The 9198-nt window shown below is 31.2% G+C and overlaps 1 pseudogene; it reads left to right on the top strand.

Annotated features, from left to right (window-relative positions):
• Positions 1–341: 341 nt before the first annotated feature.
• On the top strand, positions 342–1133 carry LOC147391585 (aspartic proteinase 36 pseudogene; annotated as a pseudogene).
• The last annotated feature ends 8065 nt before the right edge of the window (positions 1134–9198 follow it).

The following is a 9198-nucleotide window of genomic DNA, read 5'->3' as shown; positions in this document are numbered from 1 at the left end:
TTTCTTTATGATCTAATCGAGGGTCACCTTTGATGACTCAAAATAATTCAAGATTTCAAAAAAAATAAAAATAAATTAAGAATGGAAGGATGGTGATTAAGATGAGGAGCCATGGGATTTGAAAAAAAAAATAATAAAAAAAATATTTTAGTATTGCGGTGCGGTTAGTAAAATTTTTTTTCTCAATTCGTGCGTGATGAAGGGATCGATCCCTTCAAAGAAAAGGATAAAAAATTCTCTCCCTCTCTCGCTCTCTCTCAAATTCAATTGAAAATATAATTAAAATAATCAAAAATTGAAAGAAAGAAAGAAAGAAAGGAAGAAAGAAAGAGTTTTGTTTCATGGGGACGACGATGGATCTCAGAAGAAGAAGAATAAGATCTATAATCTCAATAATGGTGGTTTTGTTCTTTGTTTCTGGTGTTTCTGCAAATTTGGGAGTAATTAAGGTTTAACATAAATTTGCTGGACGAGAGAGGTCGTTAAATGCTCTCAAGGCGCATGATAGCCATCACCACAGTAGGATTCTATCCACAGTTGATCTTCCTCTTGGTGAGAATGGCCATCCTGCTGACACAGGCCTTTATTTTTCTAGAATTGGGATTGGGTCACCTTCAAAGGACTACTATGTGCAAGTGTCCACGGAAGAGCGACCTCGGTATTGAACTCATGCTCTATAATCCAAAGGATTCAGTGACTGGAAAAGTGGTTACTTGTGATCAACAATTTTGTTCTGGTACATATGGAGGAACCTTAACTGGTTGCCAACCAAACATTCTTTGTGAATATAGAGTGGTGTATGGAGATGGGAGCTCAACTGATGGATATTATGTAAGTGATTTTTTACAATATGAACTAGTAGTATCTGGAGATCTCCAAACCACACCTGCAAACTCAAGTATTATATTTGGATGTGGTGCTAAACAATCTGGGGATCTAGGTTCATCTGGTGGAGCAATTGATGGAAATCTTGGTTTTGGACAGTCAAATTCATCCTTGATTTCACAGCTAGCTGCATCTGGAAAAGTGAAGGGATTTTTTCCCATTGCTTAGATGGTGCAAATGGAGGTGGAATCTTTGCCATTGGACAGGCGGTGCAGCATGATACAATGTATCCCACAAATAAAAAATAAAATAATAAAATCAATTTGGCAAAAAAAAAAGGAGTTGAGTGTGGCAGCAACATGATAATAAGAAAAAGAGTTTAGTATTATGTATGCTGCCAACAACATAATAATATTTTTAATGGAAGTTTGTTATTCCAAACGAATTTTGAATGGGACCCCACTTCAATTTTTTTTTTTTAAATTCTTCAAATGTGATTTTTAATAGTTATTTAATCCTTTACAATACTGTGGGTCCCACCCCAAACTTTGGGAATCACAATCCTTACAAAGAATTTTTCACCATAAATGGTATAGCCTAACTCATTTAGTAAGATTTTACTTTTACTATGGGTCATTAAGCTCACACGTGGCATGATCCAATGTCACCAATTCAATGAATTTTGAAAGAAAATTTCTCAATATATATATATATATATTATATATATATTCTCTCTTTCAATTGGGACTTTGGTTGAAAATTAATAATTATATATTTTTAAGAACTTGGATCTAAGTCTATTATAAGCTCGTTAGATCAAAAACCTGAAAAGGTGATCTAGGCAAAAACTAGAGTACGCTCGCTAGATTAAAAACCTGAAAATACGATCTAGGCAAAAGCTAGAGCAACCAAAAATTAAAAGAAAATCTCCGTTGAGTTGAAAAGCTAAAAAGACGGTCCAAGTCAAAACATCAGAAATCCGAATGATCAAGTTTTAATATCCAGCTTAAACCAGACAATGACTTAGAAGCCACGAGTATCTTGTCTATGATTGATATAAATTTTTTTGTTTCCCTAAGTACACTAAGAGGGAGAAGGGTAGATTCTTGAGCCTGACTTAAAATCTTCAATATAAAAAGTTATAATTAAAATTTGAATCTTTATTGCGTTTGTGGTAATCAAATATTTCAAACCTTCATAACAAGGAGCACTTTCTTTTTCTATAGCATGTAATTTTTTCCTTTACATTAAGGGTATTTGTTTTTTCAAATTGTGTTCAATTATCTCTAGTACAATGTTTCTTGTCAAACTAGGGGTATTTTGTTATCAAGTTTGATCAATGTTGATCTTAAAGAATAATGGGAATCTCGAATTAAAAATTACCTTTTTGATAGTAATGTTTTGAAAACCTCTGAGATTCAAAGGAAGTTAAAATTTGGGTTTAAAATTCATAAAATTTTTGGAAAATCTTGAGGTTCAAACAGAAACATTTTTTATTCCATATTTAGTTTTTCCCAGAGAATAGCTAATCACCCTTTCACCCAGAATAGTAGATAGGGCATTCATTATTTCCTAGATTTATTCATTCTTTCTCAGATTTATTCATTCTTGTTTAGATTCATTTATTTTTTTTCTCTCTTCTCAGATCCCATTGAGATTTTTCCTAGATTTTGCTCAGATTATGCTTAGATTATGTTCAGTTATTGTAACACCCCGAGTTTTCAATTCGTATTTCGAGAAAAAATAAATATTGAAATTTTAAGAAAATCTTGAAAGTGGGACTTAGGGGTAAAACTTTAGGATATTTCTGATCATTTTTAATGGAATCTGACCTCACCATTCAATTCAAAATGATCGAAAAACATACTTTAGCCTGTAAGCATGCTCAAATGTGAATTCGAATATAAAACTTGCAAAATCCTCAATTACCGAGTAGGACCAGGCTAAAATAGTGACTTTTAGCTAAAGTAAGAATTATTAAGATTCGATTTCACCATTGGGTTCGTAATGAAAAATTATTGAACATGGACTATTTATTTGTTATTTTTGGAGATCAGGAAGTCGAATTATCGTCAAAAACGAAAACGACATCAAGTTTAGGGGTTACTTCAAGCAAAAAATATAAACTTTTGATAGAGAAATAATTTGTAAAAATTGACTATACCATTAGATCCGGAATGAAAAATTAGGCAAAATAGAATATTCATTTGTCAGTTTTGAAGTCCGGATGGCCAAGTTATCGTCAATCAAAACAATAGACGAAATACCAATTTCGTTCCAAATTTTATATAAATAATATTTTAATTTTTTTTTTATATCTCATCTTCTCCAACCCGTCAAAATATAGCCAACGAAACATTTTAACAAAAATTTTGTTTTTCTTCAAAATTTCAACCTCGAATTCACCGCAAACGATCTACCTTTGACGATCGCCGCAGAAGGAAAAAAGATTCGTAACTTCGATATCTATAAAACCCACCCAAGATCCTTTCATTTCATCTTCTCTTTCACCCCATATCGTCAAAAATCAGTCGTATACATATATGGGGGTTTCGAAACTTCGACCTTAGATTTCGCCTATTTCGGGGTTAAACCGTCCTCCGCCGTAGAAGGGAGAAATGACGACCACATCGAGATCTTCGAAATCACCGGGCCGATTTTGAAAATCAGCAGCCTTGAAGTACGAGTTACCTCGATTTCTGCGCCATTCGCCTTGATTTCCGCGCATGTGCTTCAATTCCGTCGCCTAGTGATTATAAGAAACTCTCAATTTCTATTAGTAATCGTAGATTGTGAAAATTGTATTTAGGATTTTATCGAAAAATTTTGATGTATTTCCAAAATATAGAATTCTTATTTATTTTAAAATTCACGCTAGAAATTGCATGTTTGATATGTTTAATTATATTTTTTAACAAATTATACATGGGTAGGGTATTTTAACGGGTTATTTCCATCAATTGGGTCTTGTGCACTGCTCGGACCCCGTTTTAATATAAAATTTGTATTCTTTTTCATTATTATTGATAAAAATAAATTCTATAGTTGAAAAATGTGATTTAATATTCAATGAACTCATATTGAGTTGATGAATATCAGAAAATTGATATTTTATTGAAGAGATTGAAAACTGTAAAAATCGAAAAATGAGAAAAATGGTATGAAACGGTAAAAATGTCAGAGTCAAACCCGAGGGGTGATGTCTGCATTTTACGTTGTTGTGTTGTGTGTAGGTTAGTAAATAGATATCTAGGGATAATATTGCTGGTTGCATGTTTATTTAAATTTCTGTTAGTGTGAGGCGTTATTTACTTTTCCGTTATGTTATTTATTTTAGGTCGGGTGGCCACACTTGCATAGTAGGAAACTGGATATCCATTCTCAACCTGGTATTGTTAATTTCTCTTTTGTTTTCAAATGAAAGTAATATATATATGTAGCTATTTTGTCAACTGTTAAAGAGTCTGTGAATGCCTGAAGGGATAGTGCGTCATATCATCCGGAGTGGTGTACTGTTCTGGGATGTACGGTAGGGACCACCAAGCTCATACGTGGTATGGGACGCGTATGAGAGTGGAGTCACAACTGGAATCCAGGATATTCCTCTCTATCTTTACCAGTGAACTTGTAATGTAAAGGTGGTCGTATACGAATGGTTTGTATATTTGAGAATCACATGCACGCCTGATAGGCATAGACGAAGATGATTAGTCAATAATCACTAACAATCTATAGCAGTCAAACGTTCTGACACATCGAAAAAAGACCCATTGCTTATGGTCACGTCAAACGGCCAACCTAAGCCGGATAAATGGTCAACCAAGCGTGGTAAGTGCAGTGACCGGCCACAAAATCAAGAATTAAAAGTTAGAGAAGAATTGTAACATTATGTCCCGACTGGGAGTGATCCAGTCGTGAATCCCAACTCTCTAATTCTAATACTCCACCATTATGTATTATGTATATATTGTCTTATTTTGATATATAAAATAAAATGCATGTTTAATGTTTCTATTTGGTCAATTAGATTTGTATATAAAGAAAATGCTATAGTGACTGCTGTTGATTGATGTAATGTCAGTTTTAAAATGTTTAGTTGCTTATCCCTGGCTATATGTACCAGTTAATCGTAGTTTATTCTGTAAAATTTTGCATGTTTTAAAATGATTTAGCATGCTTATTCGTTCATGTTAGAAGTGGTTATTGGTAGAAATTGTGTTCTTCTTTACTGGGTAACCATTGTTACTCACCATTTTCTTCTCCATTTTTTTAATTTCATATCTGAAGCTTGGCGAGGCAGGTATAGAGTACGAGTGAGAATCATCTGGTAGGTCAGAAAGATAGCCAGAGTTCGTTACTTGGTGAGTATTGGGACTATACCCCTCTAGTGGTGTTAGTTTGTCTAGGTAGTATTATAGATTTTGTTATGAGCGTTAGGACTTTTGTTAGAGTGAGAAATATTTGTATAATCTTGTATTCTGATTATTCTTTCGCACTCTAATCTTTCGTTCATTATTAGATGTATGTAAGCTTCCGTTAATATTATATTTTATTTGTTTATATGCAGGATTGTATGTCGTTTATCAGGTGCAGGTTGAATTTCTTGGAATGCTAACATAAACAGAGGAGACCATGCCGAAATTTCGAGGTGCCACCTAGTACTCGAGATCTGACATAGGGATTTGTGTTAGCTTTTGGCGGGATGTCACAATTATGCTCAGATGTCGCTCAGACCTCGATGAGATTTTTCTTAGATTTTGTTCAGATTATGCTCAGATTATGCTTAGATTATGCTCAGATTTTGCTAAGATTTTACTTAGTTTTTATTCAGATTTTACTTAGACCCTCTCAGATTTATCTCAAATTTTGCTTAAACCCACTAAGAACTATCTCAGATTTCGCTTAGACTTACTCAGACCTTACTGTTATTTATCATACTCAATTTTCCATTTTGAAGTTCATCATCCTTTCATCATGAATGCACAAACTGGAGGCGTATTTTTCAAAATCATCATTACATAAGTACACACACGTGCACATTTATTCCATTAGTCAGGGAGAATTTTCTAAAATTCAAGGATCTGACGCCGTTAGTGAGAGTTCACACTCGAGGACCTGACAACTTTTAGTTCGGGGAGTGTTTTACCCTTGAAGATCCGAAAGTCTTGACGAATTACTGAATCAGGCTACAAAATGAACTGTCACTAGCTTTGGCATTTGGATATTACATTATCTACCAAAGTAGATTTGCTGTTTAGTTTGCTTCAATCCTCTGCCAAAGAGGAGCATCTGTAGACATCCCATTTTCGCACTCGTTTGATTAATCAACTTGTAACCCGATTGCGACAGTTCCCAATGATAGATGAATATTCCAATGTTTTTTGTTGTTATTAGATATGTTTCAGAAATTCGGATGAGATATTTCAAATAAGCAAACTTTATAAACCATGCTACGCTAGAGTCATGTTTCGATTCCTAGATCATAAAACTAGGTGGCAACTCCTAAAAAATAAAAAACGGATCTATATCCGCAAATCGAAGGCACTTTCAACTAATCCTATTTAACAAATTGAGTCTGTGATTGTAAACATTATTATTCTTTAATGTCATCCTGATGATCAAATTTAATACAATTAGATATTGCATAAATTTTACTAATTAAGATTATTTTGGTGGCTATAAAATTAATAAAATTTATGTTTCTCTAAATTATTCAATAATATTTACATAATATGGTAAATCAAACTTTATTTTATTTTATTTAATCTTAATCTTTACCAAAGCAAAACGATGCCAATAAGCAAAATTGGAATCACATGCTTATAATAAATCCGAATTTCAAGAATCCAACATCTAGAATTATATACATATGTGGAAATCAAAATTCATGAAACAAATTGAATTGTATACACACGTGGCATCAAAAATTTCAAAAACCGTAATTGGCAATGTACATATAAGTGAAATTAAATCCATAAATCAAATTGGAAAACATATACATAGATAAACTGAAAATCTGAAATTGAATATATATGTATAAACCAAAATTCTGAAATTGAATATAAATGGATAAACCGAAAAACTGAAATTGAATATACATGGATAAACTGAAATTTTGAAATTTGAATATACATAGATAAACTGAAAGTCTGAAATTGAATATACATGGATAAACCGAAAAACTGAAACTGAATATGCATGGATAAACCAAAAGTTTGAAATTGAATATACATGTATAAACCGAAAATCTGAAATTAAAGATAAATGAATAAATCAGAAAAATTGAAATTGAATATATATAGATAAACCGAAAATCTGAAATTGAATATACATATATAAACCAAAATTCTGAAATTGAATACGCATGGATAAACTGAAAAACTAAAATTGAATATACATGTATAAATCGAAAATTCTGAAATATCGATTGCATATATGTACGAAATCGAAAATTTCAAATACCAATTGAATATAGAAACCTATATCTATATATATATATATATATATATATATATATATATGGAAATTAGAAATTCCAAGAATACCAATTGAATATATATGAAAATAAAAAATTCCTTAAATACCGATTTGAATATATATGAAAATCAGAAATTCCCTAAAAACCGATTTGAATATTCATGAAATCAAAAATTCCAAAACCAATTGAATAAATAAATTTATATATATATATGTATATATATATGAAAATCAGAAATTACCTAAATACTGATTTGAATATATATAAAAATTAAAAATTACCTAAATACCAATTTGAATATTCATGAAATCAAAAATTCTAGAAACAATTGAATTTATATATGAAAATCAGAAATTCCCTAAATACCGATTTGAATATTCATGAAATTAGAAATTCCAAAAATGATTGAATATATATATATATATGAAAATAAAAAACTTCAAATATCAAAATTGTAATCATGTACATACATGAAAAGATTCAACAATTATGGTTATACAACGTGATCAAGAAATTCACACAAGAATTTTATTATAAATTATGGAAAACTTTTATTTATGAATAGTAGTCAAGATATGGAGATTCAAAAATCGAGGCTATAATACCACATGTTATAAAATTTATATATTCAAATCTTAAACTTGACTTTTAATTGTCTCAATATAATTTAATCAAATGCATATCTCAAACATACCATTCACGTTAAATTAAAACAAGGATATAGTTACTTACCTTATACCATCGCAAAATTGTTGATTCAATGTGTTGGAGGTGTATTGTACGATCCACGTTCCTTGTAACCTTCTAAATCCCAATTAAGTTGATCTTTTATTTCTATACTCACCTTCCTCCCTTTCTCTCTAAGTGGATCTGTTGAATTTGTGATTGATGGATATCACTTCTTTTATGACTTTTTTTTATTGTGTGTTCTACACAATACGTTCTCTATTCCTCATTTTTAATATGGGTAGCCGATCCCTTTTATAAATAAAAGTCGAGGGCCTAGAATCATTCTTTTAGTAGATTTTCTATCTGTCAAGGTTTCCTACTAGTTTTTAAAGAAGGTAGAATTCTAATTATTTTGGATTTCCAGCAATATTGATATTTTATTATATTATAGAATCCTTGTGTATTTTGGAAACTAAGAATCGTGGAAGTCAATGAAGCCACACCATTATGTGGGTTTTAACAGATAGATGGATAGATAGGAGATTCTTCCTTTAGACAGGTTAATATCTTTTAATTAACTAAAAAGGGAAAAAAAAAATCTAGGATTGCCATATGTCATCCTCTATATTTTCCTCCTGCAATTTTTCAGTTTATTTCGTTTTTAGGTTCCTTTATTCTTGTTCATGGAAAAGAAATAATCTAAGATAAATCAAGACATTCTTAAATAGAGGATATCAAATAAAAACTTTTTAATAAGAAGATTAAGCCTATTAGGATAAATTTAAAATTTTAAAAAGAAACTTTGAAAGAGAGAAGATTTCAATTTATTTCCAATGATTTTCTTCTCACACCCTAATCAATGGTGAGACACCTCCACCTTCTAAGATTGTTTTTCAATCAATATTAAATGATCTTTAGGTCCTATATTAATATCCTTGAGATATCCATAACTATAAATTTGCCATGCTCGTAAATTTCCTCATTAGTAAATTTAAAATACCCTTGAAGTTAACTAACTAAAAATAATAATCATTACAAGAAAATAGTGAATCAGGGACAAAATTATAAAATGGACTTTATCCATTTCTAATTAAAGACGGTTTTAAACCGTTTTACATTTAAAAACCGTTTTATCCCCATTTTATCCGACCCGATATCCGTCTGTTTAGCTGGAACGAAAGTCTTTCTCTCTCTCGATCTCTGCTGCTCTCTCGTCTCTCTCTCTC

The sequence above is a fragment of the Akebia trifoliata genome, chromosome 11, assembly GCF_017979445.1.
Source record: "Akebia trifoliata isolate Shusen 1 chromosome 11, ASM1797944v1, whole genome shotgun sequence".
Taxonomy (NCBI): domain Eukaryota; kingdom Viridiplantae; phylum Streptophyta; class Magnoliopsida; order Ranunculales; family Lardizabalaceae; genus Akebia; species Akebia trifoliata.
This window is presented reverse-complemented; position numbering and strand designations above follow the sequence as displayed.